General features: G+C 34.3%; 1 pseudogene; it reads left to right on the forward strand.

Moving 5' to 3' along the window:
• The first annotated feature begins 1,282 nt into the window (after positions 1-1,282).
• The window catches only part of LOC128106587 (integrin alpha-6-like), a 34,306-nt pseudogene continuing 9,561 nt past the window's right edge, over positions 1,283-26,027 (forward strand).

The following is a 26,027-nucleotide window of genomic DNA, read 5'->3' on the forward strand; positions in this document are numbered from 1 at the left end:
ACTAACTGTGATGCAGAAGAACAAGTGAAACACACCTTTTCCTCCTTCAATTTCTTTTGTTTCCTCCTGTTTCAGCAACAGCTGTGTAACCCCCAAGGAAGACGGAGTTTGGTGCCAGAAGTGGAATATTGCTATGAGACAGACCTGAGCATGTTTTCAAGAGAATGGTGGGGAGGACTTTAGAAATTTGGGCTGGAAAATTCATTGAGTATTAAAATCTTGTTGAGCTCTTGTGTTGCTGGAGAATTTCTCTCCAGCTCTTGCCACCAAGCCCCGCCAGTCCTGCAGCCCACTTATAAAATAAACACATAGACTCTTACATTATTTAAACTGCTTGGCCATTAGCTCAGGCCTATCATTGTCTAGCTCTTACTCTTATATTTAGCCCATTTCTATTAATCTTTACTTTGCCACGTGGCTCCTGGCTTACCTTACTTTATATCTTTCTTGTCCTTTTGGCGGCTCCAGGCAATCTCTCCTCTGCCTTCCTGTTTCCTCTTTTCTCCTCTCGGTTAGTCCCGCCTATACTTCCTGCCTCTACTTCCTGCCTATACTTCCTGCCTATACTTCCTGCCTGGCCACTGGTCAATCAGTGTTTATTTATACAGAACGATATCCACAGCACTCTTGTGAGGACTTACATGACAAACCGGTAGTTTGCAGGTGATAGAAGCCTGGCTGTTGGAATTTCAGAGAGAAGCAAAGACTCTATGGGGGTCATTTGATCATTTGAAATTAAGAATGCTTGGTTTGGGTCAGCTGAGGCTGATGAAAAAGATACTGTTAACAAAAGACCAGAACTGTGGAGCAATTGAAACCTTTGCTTTACTAGGACAATAGAAGCTAGTTAGCAGGAGCTGAGAAATTAGCAGTGAATAAGAAAAGTCGAGTGAGGGTTGGAGATATAGCCCAGTGGTAGAGCACTTGCCTAGCAAGCGCAAGGCCCTGGGTTCGGTCCTCAACTCTGGGAAAAAAAAAAAAAAGAAAAGTCAGGTGTCAATGAGGATCATAAACCTGGGCTTACTTCCTCACACTCAGCACATGCAAGCTGTGGGCTAGAGGCAGCTGGAGCTGTTCCACTTCTGACAGTCACACTTCGAAGCCTAAGCGTCACCAGGTAGCGTTGCTTTTCAAGACATGAAGGCATTGAGGAGAGCACCTGAGTCTTGGAACTGTGTGGCAGAGTTGACATTTGGAAGAGAACCCAGAAGAGGCTACTGGTGAAAGTTCAGTTCATTTGTAGCAGAAGATTCGACCATTTTGTAGACGCGAGTACTGTAAGATGACCTCCAAGGACGATATCAAGGAATGGAGCCAGCCTGAGCCTAGGAAACAAGCCATGTGTGCTGCAGAAGGTGGAGCCAAAGAACTGATCCAAGATCATTCAAAGAGCTTGAAAGGCCACAGGTGAATCCCAGACAATGTATTGTGTTACTTATACTGATAATTTGGGTTTTGTTTTGATTGTGACTTTGCCCTGGTTCTTCCCTCTTGGAATAAGAAAGTATTATTTTGAATTTACAGAAAACTAGGATTGAGAGAGTTTTAACTTTTAAATAGATTTTGTATTTTTAAGAACTCGATTTTTATTTTTTTATTTTATATAGTTTTTTGCATTGAAAATCATTTTTACATATAATATATTCTGATTATGGTTTCCTATACCTCATCTCTTCCCAGAACCTCCCCACCTCTCCACCCACCCAATTCCAGTTATTCTCTCTCTCTTTCTTTAGAAAAAAAAAACAGACAAACAAATAAATCATAATAGAAACAAAACAAAACAAAGAATTAGCACAAGAAACACACACACATACCAAACACACACATATACAAATAAACATGTACACAGAAACAAAACACATGCAAAACATAATCATAATATATAAGCTAAATAAAGATGAATAAGATAAAGTATGTCCAAACAAAGCAATATTAGATGAAGTTTCTACAAAAATGACATTGAGTTCATTTGACATTGATGATCTACTGCTTGACATGGGCTTTACCATTTGGTGTGGTTAATATACACATTAAGATTCCACTGGAAAAAACTAATTTTTCCACAGCAAGAGAAGTCATTCACAGATAGCTTCTTGGTTAAGGTTTTCTTCATCACACTCCTCTCATCAGGATTCAGGAAGATATAGGGAAGAGGAGGCAGAAAGTTTGTAAGAGCTAGACAATATTTGTGGCACCAAGGAAACTGTCTTGGAGGAACAACAGTACTGATGCACATTTAAACTCACAAGGACCATGTCAACATGCCCAGCACCTGCCCATGTTCTAGTCCGGCTGGCTATCAATGCAGAGGAAGTTAAATGGACATGAGCTTGTACCACTAACTGAGTGAGATTTTGGATATTTAAAGAGACTAAATTTTAAAGTGTTTGAATTTGTAAAGACTAGAATTTTTAAGTTTCTCGTATGTTTTGTCTTGTGATATTAATTTTAATATGAGATTCTGAGGAAAGCAAGAAAAGACAGTTTCTGCTTTTAAGTGATATATTTGTGTGACAAGTTGACAAGGGGTCAATTTGCTAGCTAATTTTTAATGTCACCCTTGCAGAAGCTGGAATCTTCTGAGAGAAGAGACATCAACTGAGTATATTTTTAGGATGGGACTGCAGACAAGTCTGTAGGACATTTTCTAAATTAGTGATGGATGCAGGAAAGTCCAGCTCATTATGGGTGGTGTCGCCCCTGGGCCGGTGGTCTTGGATTTCATCTGAAAACAGTCTGAGCAAGCCATCAGGAGCAAGCTGGCAAGCAGCACTTCTCCATAGCCAATGCATAACTCCTGCCTCCAGGCCCTTCTGTTTGGGTTCCTGTCCTGAATGCCTTCAACAATAAACTTCAATAAGGAAGAGTAATGAAATGATGCCTTTCTTCTGCTAGTTTTTCTTGTTTCATCTACAGAAATAGAAGCCCTCACTAAGACAGAGACCAACTGTTTTGTAAGCTTATTAAAAATATAATTTTTAAAGATTTCTAACAATGGTACTCAGTGTGGGCCATTAATGTTTCCCTTAGAAGCTCTTGGTTACTGAACAAAAATTACAGAATCAATTACAAAATATTTCCCTATGAGTCTTCCACAGAGGGTCTCGAGGCCTTTACAACTTTCAATGTATTGACACCACATTTTATTTCCCACCAGAGCCAAATAGCAAAACCCTGTTAATGAAGATACTATATATGATAGTTGCATAATGGAGAGAAATCAGGTTGGGATAGAACTGGGATTTTCCTCCATGATAGGCAGTTTTCAAAGTTCTGGAAGGTACTACGCAAACTTCTAGGAGAGAAAAGACATTGGCAGTCTTACACAGATGTGAGCCCTATGAGCTGCTAAAGTTACCTACCAGATAATATGTGCCTACTGGTGAAAAATCATCATGGGTATTATGGGGGCAACCAACTGTGATCTAATTGGATTTGAGGCCTCCTTCACAGAAGGGAACTCATGCTTGGCTCTCTGTTCCTTCAAAAGAGCTCAGGCCTGGGGACTTAAGATGGCCCACAGGAATCCTATTACTGTTCTGTTCTTAAGTAAATATGTCTCCCAGTTATCACCTAAATAGTTACATTTACAGACACAGGTGAGTGTTTCTTTTTGCCTTCATCAGTGAACTTGCTTTCAGAGGTGAGAGTGTTCAATGCCGAGATCATCAACTTCTCAAAATAATAGAATAAGTGCCATGAGTGTTCAGCCATACTTTGGACATTTGTGTAAAACCCCTTCGATGTTCATAGAATATCACAGTAGAAAGAACAGTGTAAGAATATAAGACAGAAAGAGTAGAGGGAGCATATTAAGCATTGTCTTTTTCACATAACAATTCATTACATGCACATAATCACAGAGATGTGGTTACCTGAACAAGTGCTGAGGAACTTTGGACCCATCAATATTTCAACATGGATAGGGGTTGATAATGAAGCCATCTACTTCCCTAGGGACTATGTCTAATTACTAGCTGTTGATCATGCAATGCTGTTTTCTTCAGTGGTGTACCCACTAACAAGTAACCAGTAAATAACCCCTAACTCATTCTCATGCTAGTAACACTAATAAAACTCAATAAGGTGAGTCAAAATTACACACACACACACACACACACACACACACACACACACACACACACTGTTTTGGAACAGTTTCCTCTGAGATAAAACATTTCATATTGGAAGAAGGTCTTTAAAACACAGGGTTTCTTAAAGTGATAAGAAAAATTCTACCCTTTAAGAAAGCTCCTTAAATTCAAGCAGTAAATAGCTCAAAAGAGTCAGGAGGTCCATGATACAGACCAGGTTCTCTTGACCTTCTCCTTCTCCAAGCATATATAAGCAGTAAGGCATGCTGAGAGGGACGCTCTTCTGACAAGCCTAGCGGCCTCGAAGATGCTCAGACCAATGAGCTGCTGGAAGAGAGATTCTCAAACCTGTTGAGGGGCCTGCAAGTTGTGCGGTGTGTTTCAGATTTCCAGTTTTCGTGAACCATTCCTGGTGCAGAGGATTTGGGGGATACAACTGCTTCTGAGGGACTTCTGGTTCTTTAAGGAACCCCTCCCCCATACTCCTGCAAGCAGTATCAATAAACTCTTCTGTTCACCAGGAGGACTACAGTGGTAACCTTACTTTGGCCAATCACGGTTCTCCACCTGGAGAAAGCAGGTTTTTTTTTTTTAATGTCTCCCCAATAATTAAGCATAAGCCATGAAAGGAAGAGGGGGTCTTGTTGGTCTCGTGTGTCAGTAGGAATGGGAGTGCAATTAAAGGGGGTAATGGGGTGGGGGTGTGAAAATGATAGAATTTTATTAGACATACATATAACACTGAATCATCGAAAATAAATGTATGACTAAGATGTACTTCATTTCCACTTTTCTTGGAATTGTTTTATTTTCCTTTGACCAGTTTCTTGGATGCAGCAATATTTCAAGCAATTGCGGAAAATCATTTAAACATTACCTTAACAAGTGAATTTTTGCACTTTCATTTTTGAGGGCTAAACTTCAATTAGTTTTGATGATTTGACAGTGTCCAATGGGTCAGTGACCTCTTCCTTTATTTCTTTTTATTTTTTGTGTGTGTGTATACACATACAAACAACAAAATGTACATTGAGAAGGTAAAAGGGGTTTCATCAGTTCACGGCAACAGCTGTCCTCATGATAACCAATACATAGCTCAGCTCCTCCCCTTTTCTTGGAGCAGATGCTAGAAGATCCTAGACTCTTAGTGATGAACTTTAACACAGTCTTATCCTTGGAGATGCCGAGCCGGTCAACAGCTCACTTTTCTTAGGGCACAAAGCTATACACTTTCTGGAGATAAGCCTATAGGAATTTGGTGATAGTGAGGTGCCCACTGCACCAACTCTGTCTGGATGTGTGGACTTCCTTATTGACCCTGTGGCCCTTGTTGGGGCTTATGGCCATTCAGTAGCACTGTACCATACTGCTGCTCTCCAGTGGTGGCCACAACAGGAAGAACCCCTGTTTCCTGTGTTCCTGATAAATACTCCTTTTATTAGTCCTAATAATAGATCTATTACCTATGGCTCAAGAGAAATCCCTACCTTTACAGTACTAGATATGACCTGAATTCCCATAGTGAGTTACATTTTACATGCTGACTTTCTACCTGTCTCTTAGATCTCCTTAAAGATGTCATTTTCATGAAGGAATTGATATTTCAAAAATTTTAGGTTTTAGACAAATCTATATATTATTGGGAATTACCCACAAAGGTGTGTTTATAGAGACATAACTGGAGAATTGTGTGTGTACTTGTGCAGTGGTTTTCTTTTTATTACTCCATTTTATTCACTCATAAATTGGAAAATTATTTTTATTACATGTTATATTTCAATATTTAATGACAAATATTTAGATGGTTACAGAATACAAAGAAACCTATTAAATAAACTGTTAAAAATGTTATATTTGATAAAATATGAAAGAATGACGTTTATCACTGTTTATGAAATTTCTTGTAATTGTGCACATTGTATCTCTGTTTGTTAGAAAACTAGTTTAAATTACTTTTACAACTCCTAGTTTCACTTTTTACACAAGTCTATATCTGTCTTTATAGATACTTAAGTGTTTCATTTGCTGTAGTTAACTCAAGAATTCATTCTGTTATTAGACCAAACCACACATCTCCAGACATGTTTTATTTTACAATACTGCAAATGCAAACGTGTAATGTGAAGAGGGCACCCTTTATAATACTCTAGCATTCAATTGTCCTAGTGTTCATGGCCAATTCAATAACAAAAGTTGTAGGGGACGATTTTTTCTTTTAAGAATGTAGCCTTGACCATGTAGGGAGATCTCAGAGGTTAAGAACTCTTTCTGCTCTTGAAGAGGGCTGGAATTCAGGTATCATTACCATGAGGAACTGTTCACAGCTGTCTGTAGAACACTCTCTTCTGTACTTAGCAGGCGCATTCACACAAAGTTCAAACATACACACACACACACACACACACACACACACACACACACACACACACGCACGCACGCACACACGCACCCATAGTAGTCAAAATAACCTGTAAGATAAAATAAATATTAAAATATGCCTTTGCTGAACACATCACAATTTGATTCTTTTTGGTGTTTGCATTTACATACACTATATGGCATATAAGAGTATGATTCTTTTCACAACATCATTTTTTAAAAATTTTTGACTTGTTTTGTTTTTTTTTCCAACACAGAAGGAGTAAACATTGTTTTTCTCTTGGTCTTTTATGCTATCACTAACTATATTAAATGCTATAACATATACTGGACAATTATTATCTATAGCTTCACTTTTAAATATAGATACATTTCTTGTCAATGTGCCAAGTATATAAATATTTGCATTTGGTGTTTCTTTTAATCAATTGGGAATTTTAGCATACATAAACAATGAGAATATCAAATTTTGATGTGAGTTACCTGTAATTATTATTTTTTTTATTTCAAGAAGGGCAGTATTTTAATTTGTAATTAAATAAATCACATATCCCATATAATTGCCATATGCTCAATACTGGGTTCTATGATGGCATAGAAATCACTTCTTTTTTAACTGCCAAGATAGAGAGGAAAGTTGAAATAAAATATCAAATCGCCTATAATTCTTTACTTCTTGTTATGTGATAAAAACATTGTTTTGCATGGTGTTTCAGTTCCAAAATATTTTTTAAAACATTAGACATATTTTTCTTGGGAAAATGAAGTTTATGTTATTACTTTGAAATGGACATTTGCTTAGAAATTTTTATAAATTACTATTGACTATGAAAGTTTAACTGATGAATCAGAATTCATGGTTCTAGTAACACTGTTAAATTATTTATTCCTTCACTATCTTCCAAAACTTTTGATAACACTGCATTAAAAACACGCACAAAATAATAAGTAAGATGCATACATGACATAGAAGTCTTTCTCAGATTTTACTGTTATAAAATTTGTGGTGAAATTATGTAACACCTGGTTATGTAAATACTATATCAATAAAATGAAAACAAAAGAAACTACCAAATTTCTACACCTCATACTCTTTCATGATTTCTATGGATAGTTGTTTCTATAGAAAACAATTCAGTTTCCACTTTTACCTAAAAAAAAATCACACAGCCATAGCCCGTAACAACTTTTAGTTTTCACGTTTTGTTATACGCTTATATAGAAATAATGTTAGGCATCTTTTCCAGGGAATCACAAAGGGATCATTCAACCTTCTACTTGAATCTGTATTCATTTATATGCTTCTTGAGGGCACCATCGATCATGCCTGTGAGTTTACTACTACATTTATGCTGACATCTTCTAAATCTACTTTCAGTATCTGCTGACCCAGTGCCGACTCTCCCTTGGAGCCATTGTCTTTATGACATTTGACTGTGGGATAGATGTCACCTGCAGTAATTCTTCCAACCTGAGCACTCGGAACAACTGCTTGCAGGCATTTTCTGGTACGCTGCTCTGATCCTTTCTTGATAGTGGTTGTGGATAGCAATATGAATTTTTTGGTTTCTTCCTCTTCTACTTGTGTCCAAAACTACAGTTAAAGTACACATTTCTTATTTTACACGGCAACATGTCAGGCTGTTTGTGAGAAATTCTTGATTCCTTAGTTTATTAATACTTATTTGATTCTAGGATGCTCTTCTAAATTAAAGTAAAAAAAGTGTTGGGATCTAATTTTTATAAAATGACTTACTTTGAAAAGAAATATAATTTTAATAAATAACAAATAATGCCAAGCTTATAAACATAAACTGTTCCTGTTAAAATATTCATGTAATAATAAAGTGAATCTTAATGAAAATCTATGCAAACTCATGTTTAAATCTGGTTTTCCTAAAATTTTATATAAATAATATATATGAAGACTATATATATAGTTTTCCTCAAATTTCACACACATATATCCATATCCAGGTTCTTTGTTAATCTTGTACATTGTTATCATATTCACATTTCAGCTTTTCTCGTTTCATTCCCTTCCATGCCCACTGAACTTTGTCTTTTTCTTCCCCTTCAAGCCCGACACACGATTGCAGCATGGTTGACTTACTGAGCTTTATACTTTGAACAGAGTGAACGGAGTGAACGGATTCTCCCTTTCTCAGCAACTGGCAGGAGCTCCTCTGCAAGAGGTAAGACCTCATGACCAGCTCCTTGCTCCATGCTGGAGTTTGTCTGGCTTGGGCTTGCACTTCTCACGTTTCCACAACTGATGTGAGTTCATACATGAAGTTGCCTTTTGGGTCCAAAAAACAGGTTTTGTAGTTTTAGACCTCTTCTCACCCAGTACACCTTCTCCTCTCTTCCACCATGATCCATGACTTTTCTACCAAGCAAATTTAGACAACTAATCTGTTTGGTAACTCAAAGTTATAAGTCTATTAATATCATGAATCATTAGTCTATGCATCTTTTCTTTAGAATTTAATTTATGCTACCTGTTATACTTTAATTATTATAGTATATGTATTATATAATTCATTATTAATGAATCAATATGCTTCATTAATTTCAACAACTAATTTTGAGAGCTCTAAAATATTTGAAATATAACTTTGTTAAGCATTTGTAATATGTAGAGACGTTTAATATGTTCATAAACATACAAACAATTTTAAAATATGATTTCTAGCTCTTCCAAAGACATAAATATTCTAATGTTTCCCCAAACTTAATACTCTTTTTTAATGTAATTGTATGAAATTAAGTAATGCAAACATTTTTTTAAATTAACCCTGTGTTTCATCAATGAATTGTAACATAGTTCCTATTTTCAATCCCATAATTATAATCTAGAATGTCATGTGTTCTAGAAATAGTGTTCTATCACTTAAAGAAATCTTCACACAATAAACTTAGCCTTTAATTTAAAAATAAACATACCAATATTTGTTTAAAGATTTTTTCATCTATTTCAAATCTAGATCAAAGTTGTACCTCTAAGTTTGAACAGAAATGCTATGTCTTGATTTATAAGTTTTCCACATTTCAGAAAGGCAATGTTGTTTATGCTAAGGACTACAATTTTCTTATGATTTGACTTCTGAACATGAAACAATTAGTAATGTCAGTATGAGAAATATATTCCTTCTAAAAGTAGAAACAATGCTTCAAGTTTGTGATTTCATTACTCAGAGCAATGAGTCAGGAGAATTGTCACAATTGAGCCTCATTGTGGTCTATGGAGTGAATCATTGGCAGCGTTGAGCTACAGTACATGACAGCCTGCTTTTAATAGTCAAGGGTAATGTGGGGTAATGGGGGGGAGAGGGAGAAGAGTAGAAGAAAAAAGAAAAGAAAGAGAATAAAAGAGAGGAGAAAGAAAAGCATAGAAGCAGCAGAAAGGAATGTATTTTATATAAGTAATATACATTAAATATGGCAGAAAATATAATATAATAAATATAATATCCTTAAAATAAAATAGTCTTAAGAGTTAGAAAAGCCATGTTTTAGGCAAACTTCTTAAACATTTCTGTAATTTGCTTCTTCAAAATTTCTCCACTCATATGTTCAGCCTAAGGTGATTCTTTTAATGTATATAGAAATTGCATTACATTAATGATTTATCATGTTAAGTGAACACATGAAATAGGTACCATGTTTTCATCTGCTGAGGATATCTATAGTTTAAATAACAGATCACAACCCTATGAACAAAAAACATGGACTTGCTTGCTTATGACTGGGTTACCATGCATACATATTTCCATATAGTATACATTCATAACCTTCATGAATTTCATTATAAAGCTAATGTAATTATCTTTTCAAATAGAAGCATGCTTCACAATTTTCTTTATCTATTGTATTTTTCTCAGATGGAAGAAAATGTTATAAGCTCCATGCTTGATTCCACAGAGAATTTCAAATCAATTTTGATAAAACTATAAATCTATAAAATAAACAATAAAGAACTGTTTTGTTTTCTCACCAAGATGGTGATAACTATTATCCCTCCAGAACCATAATCCTAAATAAACCTTTCCTTCTATAATTGGTTTTGGTCATAGTGTTTTATCAGAGCAATAGAAAAATGACTAATGCTATCTACTTTAGACTTAGAGACATTCACAGACTCCACTCTACAGTGGTATGTAGTAAACAAATCATGTTTTAGCCATTTTTTTTAAAGTATATATATATGTGTGTGTGTATGTGTGTGTGTGTGTGTGTGTGTGTGTATGCTTGAATGTGTGAATCAATGTGTATATATATATATATATTTTATAAAAAATCTTTTATCTTCACTTAATAAATTAGAACATATTTTTGTGTATATGTTTAATAAATTTAAAATAGTGGTGTCTCACTTTAAGTAGTGAAAAAAATCAAATTAAATTTTAATATTTTGGCTTAGATTATGCATAAACAGTATCTACAGAAAGCATTTTATAAACAATTTGAATTATAACAAATATCATATTCATCTACCCATCCAGAAGTTGCCTCAATTTTTTTAATAATATTACTAAATAATAGATGTGTCATCTAAGCAAATACACTTCTATTTTTAACTTGATGTTTATACTAAGCAATGTAATATACAATTAGTATCGAAGTATGCTTACTATTGTTTCTAAGGTTTATTTTTCCAAAACTGCTTTTCATTAGGGATTTAGAGAAAAATATATATATGTATAGTCATATACTTATTACATATATTGCTATATTATATATTTTCTAGTGGCATTAGTTTCTTATGTTATTATTTTGTTGTTTTCTTTCAAGCTGGGAATTGAACCTAGTATCTTGTGTGTGTTAGACAAACTGTTGCCATCAATCTATATTTGCAATCCCCAAAAGTTTATATTTTCAAAATGAAGTATCAGCAAAAGTTATTGATAAGATATAGATGTTGAAATTAGCAGATAGGCTTAAACTAAATATGATTGGTTTGGGTGTCTTATATATATTATATTAAGCCACTATCAAATACATGGTTTAAATTGTTTCAAGGATAGAATTCACACCAAAGTTTGTTTCTTCAGATCTGAATAATAGTCTCAGTTTTCTATCTTTTACGTTGGCTATGATTTGGAACAGAGTATAATAATCAAAAATAATGTATTTTTTTAAAAAAATTTTCTGAGACAATTGATGAATTTTCCCTCTATGTTTACTTTTTCAAGTTTTTCTTTAAATTTTCTATCCATTTTAGTTGGTTTTGATGTAAGTTTTGAAATAAATATGCAGTTTCCTTGCTTGGTCCACCCTGAACTTTGGATGGTCCTTGATAGAGGGGAGTATGGATTGAGAAGTAATAGATATGAAAAATATAGACATAGACGAAGAAAAATGCAGAGATACAGGATAGCTTTGGAAGGGCTCTGGGCCAATACCACAGTTGCCTTAAATTTATTCTTAATGGGATTTTTATACTCCAACAAGGGTAGAGGGAGAAGACCTCTCCCTTTCAGGATCATGGTAGAAAGTACAAACAAGAGTAGACCTTTCCTTAATTTCCACAACACCTGGTAACCATGCCTTACGGCAAAGCATCTTGTAATTAGACCTGGAAGTATAAGACACCTGGTAACCATGCCTCTGGCCAAAACATCCTATTATGCAGCCTCGTGGGGCTAAGCAAGCTTGGACTCTCTGACCTTGAACCAAGATGGAATAAGGCCTCACTATGGAGTCTCTGTGGGCCCCCATATTTCCTCTTTGGGTTATAAACAGCTCGGTTTCCCAACACCATCTATGAATTTTCTGTTCCCGTTCCGTGTCCGTATTCACTTTACTGAAGCTGACCCTACGGTGAGTTTGCTTTTCGGTGCCATTTTGTAATCGATTTGCCATCACTATTTCGTTTTTTTAATAATTGCTTTTTGAAATGATTTGAAAGCAGTCACACTGTGCTACACAGGGAAGAAAATACTACGACCTGAATAGATGACTAGAAACTTCCTTAAACTCAAAAGAAACAAGATCAAGTAAAAGGTTAGAACAGGTTAGAATAGGAACTAAAATCTGTGGGGAAATATTTATTAGGATATCATCCCTGTCGTTCTAGCCATCTTTTTTGCTACCTGAAAAACTTGCCTTCATTCTTTTAGCATTGAAAACACTATGCCCTGTTTGTTGTAAATTTCTACTCAATAACCTAGGCATTTCAAACACAAACTGCACGTTTCAAATGTTTTCATTTCTTAAACAAAACAACTGAAAAAATAGTCATTGAGGCAGCAGACCACAGGCTGACGCCTCTAAAGCCATGTGACAAATATACTGTTAACTCTGAACTGATTATTGAAAGTACTTGAAGTAATAATTGCCCCTCCATATTCTGAGACTCTAATCACTTGCATGCTTTAACACTTCCTATCCTTCCATAAGTCTTTCATGCTTTCATCCATAATGCAGCTACCTTTTTCCCCACTGTGTTTCCCTCCTCACTTTTTATATGTTTTATCGACGCTCAGTTCTCTTTTGCTTCATGAAAACCATATCTGATATCTTCTAATTATCTATTTCACTCTTTTTTTTTCAAGTGTAGGATGCCAATTTGTGCTATGCAGTTGTTTTTCTCTCTGGATAGGTTTTAGTATTCTAATTTCTTAACATATTATTATTTTAATGTTTATGTATATAACTAAACATATTCAACATACTCATGAATCTGTTTGTATGACTTACATTTCTTCCTGATTATCCAGTAATCAAATTACTATAAATTCCCTTTGTGACGTTTCCTTCTTCCATAGATGTGGAGTTTTCTCTTACATTGTGTATATTAGTTTACTTTAGAAATGACACATGCCCCTTCTTTATTACAGATGTTTAAGAAGATTTATAAAATATTTGTTAGAAAATGTTTCTGTCAGAGGCTTCTCTATTCCTGAACCTAAAACCTGGTTACTTTCCTTCCTTCCCTCATTTTCCCCCTCCCTTCCTGACTCCCATTTTCTCTCCTCTCTTCTCTCTTCTCCCTTTCTCCCTCTTCTCTTCTTTTTTCCTGTGTTCTATTATTTCATTTTTATTTTTAAAATATGGTGCATGTGCTTGCTTTCTTAATTTGGTGAAATAATTACAAATTTTAGTTTGTGTTATTCAGTGTAGTTATTCCTACAGAAACCAGAACAACTTCAAGCAATGAGCCACTATTATATGTAAAGTTAGCTCTTTAAGGACCACCTGCCAGAGTAATCCACACATGCATTTAAATATAAGGGACAGAGTTTCTGAATAGTTTGATATTTCTATCTACAAAATTCACAATTTCTCCTGGGAAGAAATTTATTTGCAGTCTAAGTTTTCTATTAGAGTTGGGAGTAACAAATTTTCTCCTTTGTTTTTATACAATGATGAAACCAAATATCTCCTTTCAGTTGTGTGTTAAAATTCTCTCAGCAGGAATCCAACCATAAAGTAACACTAATACATGTCCTAGAAGATGTTCCTTGGATTGTACCTTTTACAAATTATACTCTCAATAAACAAGATATAAGCAAATGTACATGTTATAGTAGATTAATTTTATAGATTGCTTCAATTACATTTGGCACATCTGTGTATACTGTGTGCAATACCGTAAGTGATGCCTTCTATGTATCCACTACTCGGATAGTCTAAGCTTATATTATAAATCCATACCTTAAGATATTCTCAGAAGAAAGATTTTATAAACATATGTGTATATATGCAGATATATGTGTGTATTGCTTGTTTTATCTATCACAATGCTAATGGTATTGCAACATGAAGATAATGTGACATGTGTGATTATACACTTTGAATATTACAAATAATGTTCTGCATTTATTATGTTTTTTACATACTTTTCTATTGGACATTGCCTCAATATTTCAAGTTCATTATCTGTTGATCCTGAGTTTCCCACTCAATATATTGTATGGACATTATTTCAGATTTAATATCTCATCATTTCCTAACCTTGCTTCCAATGATAATAATAAGAATCTATGTGTACCATGACATCAGGACTCCTTGTCACCATTGTACAGATTGTGTTATATGGATAGAAAAGCCCATTCCCACCAGCACACAGTCATGACTGGGAAAGGACCTCAGGTTGAAAACCAGTTCTTGGACTATAACTATATCAAAATTCCAGCAGAAACTGCTGATATGATAGCAGGGCTTCTTTTGTATAAGTGTTCATTAAACCAATTTCAAATCAAAAGAGAGTTTCTGATAAATAACTTTGTTCCAGAGATTCATAGAAAATTCAGACTTAGAATGAGTGGAGATGTGTTTTATCTAAAGTAAAACACTGAGATTTAGAGAATATTTCTTACATATGTAGAAAATACAATCCCAGAAAACCATACTTCATATTTTATATGTTTACAGGCCATAACTTGCATCCATAACATGGACTGAGTATAGAAACTAAAAATTGTGTTAAAAGCCAGGTGGTGGTGGTGGTGCATGCATTTAATCCCAGCACTCCAGAGGCAGAGCCAGGCAGATCTCTGTGAGTTGGAAGCCAGCCTGGTCTACAGAGAGAGATCCAGAACAAGCACCAAAACTACACAGAGAAACCCTGTCTTGAAAAAAAAAAAAAAGAAATTATGTTCAAAGTTTAAAGCACCTGGGCTGCTTTGGTTTTGGTCTCGGTATGCTCATTATAATAAAAATAATTTTTGAGAAAATATAAAAAAATCATATTCAGTTTAATGTTTCTTCTCATATAAATATCATAACTAAAATATATATTGTTAATAAGAGATGTGTCATATCAACTATAAAATTATTAAATTTCTACAAATGATTCAAATGATCAAAACATGTCAGAAAAAAAACATAATTCAAAAAACATGAAAGATTTAATGTTATATCAAAAATAACCCCTTGGCTCTAACTTGTAGGACTAGCCGCATTTACCAGAAAGATTTTAATGCTGAAAGGAAGAGGAAAAGTATTTTATTCATCTTGAATTACACAGTTTGAATCTTCTTACTGTCAACAGAAATGTTCCTCCAAATGAAGTGAGAAAGCCATGGTTTGGGACTGACATATGTTTATTCTTCACATCATTAATTTGACAATGCTTTCTAATGGGTCAAGCAAGTTATTACATATATGCAATTATCTCTGGAGCACTGCAGCAGTTGTCAAAGTGCTAAAATGTAGCATATGCTTTCTTTCTTTCTTTCTTTCTTTTTTTTTTACAATAAAGAGTGAATATTTTCTGAAAGATCTAACAGCACCAAGTGATGAGACAACAAGATTCTAACGATTGCAGTGAAAGAGGCCTTATTCAGCACACTGAACCTCACGTTGCTTCTAAGGAAGAAGTTGCTTCCCACAAACTTTAAAAAGCATGTGATCGGAGCATGTATTAATAAATGTAAAATATTAAAGTTCATTTTTTTCATCAAATGTAAGAAAACAAATATGTTAAATTTTAAAAGCTTTAGGATTTTTTTTTCTTTAATTAGGTCTCTGTCTTTGGGACTTTCATAGAGCTTTGGTCATTCATTTCCTGTCTTCCCATTCTTCCCAACCACCATTCTTCTCTACTCACCCTACTCTGTGTCCTGTTTTGGTTTTAAAAATATAAAATAAAATAACATCTTCAAGACCAATTTTTGCTGCCCAAATATTTTTGGATGTGTGGTCGTCTACTGGCTCATGGTCAACTTATCAGGGAATATACACTCAGAGAAAAACTGCAGCTCTTTCTTAATTTACCCCTTCTTCTTTTAACAAATAATAAATAATCCCCAATGCTATGGGTTAGACTATGTGTGAAATTTCTCCTTCCATGTTGAAAATATATCTATCTTTGGAAATACATTCAGTTACAACCAGTTTAGTTTATTTGCCTATTCCACGAAATAGCTGTATCCAGATGTTTTCTCATCATTACCCACATTGGGATCTTAAACTTCTTCTGTCCTCTCCTTAACAATGATCCCAGAGTCATGGGGGAAGGATTGTAATAGATATATTCCTTTTAGGGCTGAGAGGTCTTTAGTACATTTTATTATTTCAGTGATGAGAGAAGATTGTGCTTAAATTAGAAAAGTTTAGGGCCATGAAAATTCAAGCAATCTGCTAACACAAAACAGAAAGTGCAACAAAAAACTGAATACACAATAATTCTATTTCTTCAGGTATTCAATATTTTTTTCTTTTTGGAGTAAAAGACCGACTATCTTTAATTCATTATGTTGCTATATGTTTCTCAGTTACAGGTGAGAAATAAAATATTTATGTTCATTAACATGTCAGCTCACACATGTTTCTGAAAATTTTTAATAGTGAATGATTCTCACAGGTAGCTGATTATTTGATTCACCTCTCACAAGTCCATGTTGAATAATTGGAGTGGACAGATTGTTTTATAATTTTAAATTCATTTGTAAATAAGTTGAATAAGTTTTAATGTACTTTTCTAAGTTAATCATAATGTTTATTTGATGAATATATTTGAAGTATATTAGTATCATAAAGCAAGACAAACATTTGAAAAGACATTTATAAACTCTTTCATTACTAATATATTTTGAGTTTATTTTTAAATTCAAATAATTATGTATAAATAAGCTTTAAAATATTTTTGGTTAACATTAACCATCTAGAAATGTTTATTTGAATGGTAAGAAAATTTCACTGAAGTTGTATTCAAGAATACAAGCACACAAATAGGCAGATACACTTATGAGCATGGTTTAAAATATAAGCTGCTTTAATACGAGGAGTTTAATTTTGACAAATGACATTAAGTATAGCATTTAATGTTTTTAAAATGGCTCTAATGAAAATAATTGAATATGATTGAATTATTTTATTTTTAAATAAACTAGTTATAATATCATTTGTTTAAATGATAGTGAATAATAATAAATAAATTAGCCTATTCAAATATGATTTAATGGAGATAAAGAAATTATTCATGTCTTAACTGAAAACATACTGTAGCTTTTGGAGCTATTGTGCACAGTGCAATTATCAGTGATATCTAATGCCTTTGAGCATAGTACCTGCAGATTAATTTTGATAAATGCCACTTGAAAATTGTTCCATCAATACAACTCAGGAAATTTTAACACTTGATATTATACTGAATATTAAGCAAATTACTTTGCTGAATTCTAGTACATTGCACACTTGTTTCCTAACAATTCTGGTTGTTTACCATAGTCAGTGTAGGCAATGGTCCTCAGAGCAGTGAGTAGTGTCCTCCATATTAATTGCATGTAACACCCTGGTTGCTTATGATATTGCCTTTACTCACGCATTTTAACTTTGCTCAATTAAAAAGGTAAACATTTTGCCCTAATTTTTTAAGTTATTTTTATTTTTTATTTTTTTTCATTTTTATTAAGAAATTTTCTACTCACTCTACATACCACTCATAGATCCCACATCCTTCCCCCTCCCACCCCCTAGCCCTCTCTCCCAAGCCACCCCACATCCCCACATCTATGTGTTGTAACACGAATCTTAAAAGTTCTTATTAATAAAAACAAACCTGGAGCTGGGTATTGGGGTGAATGCTGGAGGATCAGAGAAGCAGAACAAGCCACAGCTGCTACCTCACCTCGCCAGTTCCTCAGCTGATCCTGTTTCCTCAGACTGGAAGCCTCTGAGTCCTTATCCAGATGAATCTCAGCTGAACTGCTTCTTGCAAGCCTGAAAGCTTAAGCAGCCTAGTTCCTGGTTTTCATGCCTTATATACGTTTCTGCTTTCTGCCCTTACTTCCTGGGATTAAAGGCTCACTTTCTGGGATTAAAGGCATGTCTCACCATGCCTGGCTGTTTCCAATGTGGCCTTGAACTCACAGAGATGCAGAGGGATTTCTGCCTCTGGAAGGCTAGGATTAAAGGCATGAGTGCCACCATTTTCAAGCCTCTGTATCTAGTGGCTGTTCTGTTCTCTCACACCAGATAAGTTTATTAGGATGCACAATATTTTGGGGAACACAATACCACCACACTGTGTTATTTAGAATTTGCTTTCTTATGGACCAAGTTTTTATTAAATATTAAAACATAAATGAAGTACAAACTGGGCAGGTCATATTTATGAATATATATGAATAAATTCAAAAACACTTATATACACACATACATAAATGCAAATAACAACAATTAATAAAAAAGGTCATGAGTATGAAAGAGAAAGAGAGGTATATTGGAGGATTTAGAGGGAGTAAAGGGAAGAGTAGAATAATGCAAATGTATATATTATAGTCTTAAAATAAAACAATAATCCTCACAAACATTTTCAATAGTCCTTGGAGGCAATTCAAATCAGTCTACTAGGTATCCTCATGAATATTCTGTGTTTGGCTAATTGCTTAAGATGCTGTAGCTGTAGTTCAGAAGACAGTGGGTGGATCATTAAGTACCCTAGATTTTGATTCTCCCTCATACAGAACACTCACCTTTGTAATGAGCACACATAGTCTCTCTCTCTCTCTCTCTCTCTCTCTCTCTCTCTCTCTCTCTCTCTCTCTCTCTCACTCTCTCTCTCCTCCATTTATTTTTAGATGTGAAGACACATAGTCAAGTGATATATATATATATATATATATATTTAATCAATATATGAAAAATGCTAGTGTAATAAAACAAACCAGAAAATGAAGAAAAAACAAGTGCTATACTAAATATATGTGATATATATATATACATATATATGTATAAAACCTGCTCAATTTGTATAATATTGCTAGTGTATACATGGTTTCAAGGTTAATGAGTTGTCATTGGAAAATAAATTGGTGGGGTAGATATTCCTTGGTGGAAACTTTTTCTTTAGCTCTCAGCATTCCTTGATTGCTTTTGTTGTTTGTTTATGGTAAGGGTTCCTTATCATTTTGAGTCAGACATGACAACTTATGCCTGTGTCACCAGTGCTTAGAAGGTTGAACAAGGAGAACTTCTGGTAGTTCAGTGTCATCTGGGACTGTATAATGTGTTCCAGGTCATCATAGGCTATAGAGCAAAATGTTCAAAAACTTAAAAGAACATACTGTTTTGATGGAATACTTTGCTTCCAATTAAATAAAATAATTACAGTGAACGCAATCATAAACAGAACTCATTAAAATAGGTTAATCATAAAGAAGTAGAATTGATTTTAGCCATTTAATGTACATAACCTCACCATTGCAGTGGAATCATCTTTCTCAACTTCTCTACTTCAAAACCAACATTACTTCAGGGTGGCAATCAAGTGCCTAGTATTATAAAGTTAAAAATAGCACAAAATCCTGTTTATCACAACATCATATGGCAATGACTTAACAATACTGCAGCTCTCTACAAAGACACATGCAGAAAAATGTGAAGGCAATGCCACGCTGGCTGTTAGCAAGGAAAACAGTTTAACTGAACTGTGTCACATAAGGTGGTTTTTACTCCAGGAGTCACATGATGTCATGTTTTGTTTTGCTAAAATTCTGTGAATCCTTTTGTACAAACTTTTTTTTTCCTAATGCACAGTACCATAAGCTGTATGCTTTCTGACTGAGTACTTTGGAGAGCAATTCAAAAGGCTTTTGATTCCATGCCCTCCGTTTCCCATTGGGCCTTTCATCTTGCTCGGGCTGAGGATCAGGACTCTAGGTGGGTGAGAAAGGAAAGCACCTCACTGATAGTCTATTAGGCATTTTTGGGTGTTGTTCTGCCACTATATTTGCTAGAGTTATCAACAAGTCATCAAAACTTCATATTACCTCAGGGAAATTTCCTAGAGGTATTTTTATAGATATTAAATTATACTGACCTTTCGTGATTAAGTTATTTAAAATAGAAAAATTCCATATTCAGTTTTCAAGATTTGGTTAAAATTCTTTTTCAGACATAAAATAAGAAAAAATCTACAAAGAATGTCTTAAGATGTTAAACATTTATCCCAATACTTCAACACAAGCATTATGTGTTGACACTGTTGCCATGTGCTGCCGCCCATCTTTCTGCTTGTCTTCCTGGATATACTGAGTAGCACGTTGTTTCCAACAGTAGTCCAGATAAAAAGTCTTAATCATATAGTTAATCACCAATAGTTAACATTATGAATTGAATTTTGAAAAACATAAAAATAGCATTAATTATCTGAAACAAAAGTGTGTTTTACATTTTGTGATACATATATTAATCCTAATCATGGCATGTCTTTATTTCTGCTGTAATAAAGGGAACATATTTTTTCTTATAACAACTTGATCTCTTTTACTTATTAATTCTTAACTAGAATGCAGGGAACACTGAGATGCACATACAAAACAGATTTATTTAATTTAATACTTTCCATCTTTAGATATTATTGTTCTTTTATAAGAATGGGAAGAAACCAGTAAATTACATTTGTTTTAGCCATTGAAATGACTGAGGAAAATAATATACTAATTGACCATTAGCAGTAAACATTATCTTGTTTATTAATTCTGAGATTTATAGCTTAATAATGTAGTCCTTGTGCTTTCACAGCAACAGAACCTTTTAATTTAATGTCTAGAACATATTTGCCTGCAATAAAGTAAAATTATTTCCACTATAAATGTTCCAAAATAATATGTCCATAAGAAACTATGCCTGTATACTTCTCCTTAGAAAATTTAACCTATAAAAGAAGGGACATAATTGTCCAAATCTAAAATAGGAAGAAAAATCTGAAATTTTGGTGCAGCTATAAAAAGAGAGGGCATATTGGGGGCAGTATGGCACTGGGAGGAGGAGGGTGTAACACCTGGGAAAACAAAAAAAAAATAATGTATACAATATCTTGAGAGACCAATACCCAATTAAAGCTGCAAAGAAAATCCCTTATAATCCCAGCAGCCACTGGGATATGAAGTTTATAAATCCTTAATAAAAGTATCAGTGAAATACAGCAAGAAATAAACATAAGAAGATTCTCTTTTGAGGCATTTGTGGACTATCAGAGACATATATCTCCAGTTTAAATTGAGAGACAAAAGTGTCTATAGTGATAAAGAAATATTCAGCACCCTTAGCCATCAAGGACATGCAAATCAAATGACTTTGAGATTTTATCTTACATCGACAAAATGGCTGAGATCAAGGAAAGAAATGACAGCTTATGTGGTTGAGAGTATACAGTAAGGGGAGTACTCATCCACTGCTTGTTGGTGTGCAAACTTATATAGTCACTGTGAAAATAAATCAGTAGCAATAAAACGCCTTTTGATGGCATTCTCCTATACTCACAGATCAGTGCCTTGCACATCCAGCGTCAGAGAAAGTTCCTCCTGCTGCAGGAGATGGGAACAAATACAGTGACTCTACCAGACAATATGCAGAGTGAGAGTCCTTGGAACACTTTGCCCTAGACTAGATATCTGCATCAAATTACTCACTCAGGGCTCAGTGAATCCTATGGAAGAGGAGGCTTAAAGAGTATAAGAGTCAGAAGGGATGAAAGACACCAAATAAACAAGACCCTCTTTTTTTGTTGTTTGTTTGTTTGGTTGGTTGTTTGGGTTTTTCGAGACAGGGTTTCTCTGTGTAGTTTTGGTGCCTGTCCTAGATCTCGCTCTATAGACCAGGCTGGCCTTGAACTCACAGAGATCTGCCTAGATCTGCCTCCTGGACTGCTGGGATTGAAGATATGCACCAACCCCCGCCTGGCTAATATCCTCTTAATCAACAGAATCAACACACATATAAATCCACAGAGACTGAGGAGGGCCTTCACTGGTCTGTACCAGATGAGTTCCTAGAACTGAAAGAAGTGGGTACAAGCCCCATTCCCTAATCTAGAAATGATATCCAATTGTTAACCACTTCCAAATAAAAATTTAATCTTTTCCAAGGGAGTCTCACTAGGGAAAAAACTAATCTTGGAGTAGGTCACATGTCCAGCAGGAAATTGACAACAGGAAATGAACTCAAAGTTATCTTTGGAGGTTTCTTGTCACATAATATCATGCAGGGCTTTTTCTTTCGTAAAATGTTACTTTACTATTTTTAGCTTTACTTTTTCTTCTTCTTCTTTTTTTTTTATCCTATGGGTCCTTTGCCTTCCAACGTGGTGTTTTTATGTGATTCTTTTTTCTCTCTTTCTCTTTTTTATTATTTCTATGTGTCTTTTACATCATGTATCTTGATGCCATTCATTTCCCTGTCCCTGTACATCTGCCTCCACCCCTGCACCCACTCTCCCACAATAAAACAAAATTTAAGAGAAGAAAGGGAAAAAACTAAAAATCTCATCATAGAAGCTGGAGTTTGACACAGTGAGTCATGCAGCAAGCCCTTATATGCCTGTATCTTTACTTCCAAGTGTTGAGTCATTGGTCTGGTTGGAGGCCTCTTACTTCTATTATACTGTCGATGTTGGACATTCACTGGACCTCTTCTTGGATATCCTGCTATTGCCCTGTGTTGGGGAGGTCCTCCAGGTTTGGGTCTGCAGGTCAGGTTCCTGCACATGCTCCAGCAGATGATTGATAGGGGATGTTGGGGCGGGTCTACTCATAACCTTCATTCTGTGCCTGGGCTGCTGCAGGGTTGGGTGCCCACAAGTTCTCCTGAGGGTTGAATGACTTTGTTTGTTTGTTTGCTTGTTGTGCCTTTTCTTAGGGTCTTTTCCTTTTGTTTGTTTTGTCCTATGCCAATGTGTTAGTTTTTTATCTTTTATATTATATTATTATATTAATTATCCTTAGAAGCCTGTTTGTTTTCTTATAACAGAAAGGAGGTAAATTTAGGTCATAGTGGAAGTGGGGAGGACTGGGAAGAATAGAGGAGGGGGACTGTAATTAAGATATGTTATGAGAGGAAATAATCTGATTTCAATAAAAGGAAAAACTGTAAGTATTGTTATGTGCAATCCAATGAGGGGAGCCAGTCTCAGACACACAGTATCTGTTAGACTTTACATAGAGCAAACACCATAGACTATGTTCACAGAAACTTTAAAATACTTGGGAATTTTAAACTAATGTCTGGAGCGATAGCTCAGTGGAAAAAATGCCTGACATAGAACTTGAGAATATAAATATAGTTTCCCTGGAACAATATTGAAATCTTGACATCATAACACATATCTGTATTCATAGGCCTGGGGTAACAGGAACAGTAGAATCTCAGAAAGACCATGGTCCAACATGGTAGTTCCAAGAACATGCTTCAAATTATAAGATGGAAAGAATGGAAGAAGACACTTGATATTAACATTGAATTTAACATTCTCATTCATACACATATACTTAAGCATACTCACTGAAATGTGTTCATATACCACAGCCACATACATTAAACAAAAATATTTAAATACTTTAAAATGACAATCCATCCAACCTAAATTATAGAATTATAGGAAATATCAAAATGAATCAATTGAAAAGAATACAGTGTAGTCACAGAGGTGATAGACCAAAACAGATATTACAGAAGCAGATAAAGATGAACATTAATCAAGAAATGTTTGACTGACAATGGTTAAAAGACTTTTCAATGGAATAAAGAACAGTCTTTTAAATATTCTTTTAGGAATATTTACATGCTCATAAGCAAAAAAACAAAACAAAAAAATGACCCTCTGTACAGCACATATTTTGTGGAAAATGTGCTCATGGTGTTTATTTGTATATAAAGGACAAAGCTCTTGCATATCCTAGAAAATGACAGTGGAGAAAGTCTATGTGACCTCACATTTGGTTACTGATTTCTAGATTCAATACCTAAGGAATTTTCAGCAGATGAGAAAACTGACTTATTTTATTTCATTACAATTGTAAATTCTGCTTTAGAAGGGTGAAGGGTAAAAGAAAAGCAACAGAATGAGATAACATTTCCAGAGTAAATATTCAGTAAGAAACTATATGTGAATATAAAAGTAAGTAAAAATGTAAGAAAACAACCCAATAAGATGGATAATTATATAAAAGTTGATGCTATCAAAGAAAATGAACTTGTGAAAATGGCCTATTATTAATATTGAACACATGTCCTCACCAAGGCTGCCTTAGCAAATATTAAATGCTCATTTGCTTACATCACAGAACTTCACAGATGTACTCTGTCTGTGGCTTCACTTTTTATGGTTTTAGTTGCCTCATTTCACAAGTACAAATAAATTAAATGGAAAACTAATGAAACTATTCATGAATTTTAAATTATTAATCTTCCTTAGCTGCATATTGACATCTTTACTATCTCTAGTTTTCTGTGGGACATTAGATTTCCTTTGCAGAGAGAACCACCATGTCTCTGGATATGCTCACTGCCGCAGTGATGATGATCACATAATCCTATTTTACTTAATATTGGCTATAAAACATAGGATTAGTAATGCTAGAAATTCAGCTATTAGAATGTGAAGATGTAAATTGTTTTAAATAGTTGAAAGCTCTTGAATTCATAAGCAAAGAAAACATATCATATAAAGTGATTGCTTAGGTTTGTGGAAAGAACAAATCTTTGATCTGTGAAACTTTGAGGAAATAATAATTAATGCTAGTTATACCTGCAACACCAAAACTGCAGACATCATGAGCCATAATGTGATAACTATTAGTTATTGTGGAAAATGTATACTTATGTATATTTTCTACATGCCAAAATGTAATGTGTATTGGATGCCTTATTATTTACATTGATATATAACTACTATATACTTTCATAGTGAACTACTACTATATAATTAACATCAAGAGTTGAGAATCCCAAGGTAAAGTAAGGTCTAAGACAGCTTCCAGATAATGACTGCTCATGGATTTTAGATTTATGTCTTTTGTCTCCCTTTTAAAGCATTTGAAATACAGACACCAAGTTTCCTGTTGTTCCTTCTTGTAAGAGATCAATGCCTTCATGCGTCTGACTCATGATCTCATCTCTTCTTAATTACACCATTTTAAGAGCTAAGACCTGTTACATAAATGTTTTCAAAGGACACAGATACTCATGTCATAAACACCAGTTGCCATTAGATAAATGTGAAATAGGACAGAAGTGAGATAGCATTACACAACTATTAGAGTGTTTAAAATACAAAAGAAGCTACAGTATGAATGCTACTTACTCTCAGTGATATAGAACATGGTATCTAAATTAATTTTACATCGGTATTCAAAATCATGAATATATATATAATCAGTAGTCTTAGAAATTTTGTTTGGCAGATTCTCATTAAGTTAAGTAAATATTAATACCTGGCTTAACAATCTGTTAAGTAATGCTGATTTGATAATACATATCACCAGAATATATCTTATTTACAATTCACTGGAGCTATTTATATCATCTTTGAAAAGAGAAGCAATCAAAATATCATTATTAGGTTACTGGGCAAATAAATTTATGTAACATACAGTAGAATACAATTTAAAGGTAAATATAAAAAATGTAATGGCATAAATAAATCTTAAATATATACACTAAGGTATAAAACCAATTTCATAAAAGACCATATAAGACTACCATTGTACAGTATCAGTAGGAAAATAGAAAATGCTATACAGAATGAAAGTAAATAACTCAGTGGCTGCTAAAATTAGGTAATAAAGTATTTGCATAGTAAAGTGCATGCTATTTTTATGA

This window comes from Peromyscus californicus, unplaced genomic scaffold (assembly GCF_007827085.1).
Source record: "Peromyscus californicus insignis strain IS unplaced genomic scaffold, ASM782708v3 Scaffold_9__1_contigs__length_137607984, whole genome shotgun sequence".
NCBI classification, from domain to species: domain Eukaryota; kingdom Metazoa; phylum Chordata; class Mammalia; order Rodentia; family Cricetidae; genus Peromyscus; species Peromyscus californicus.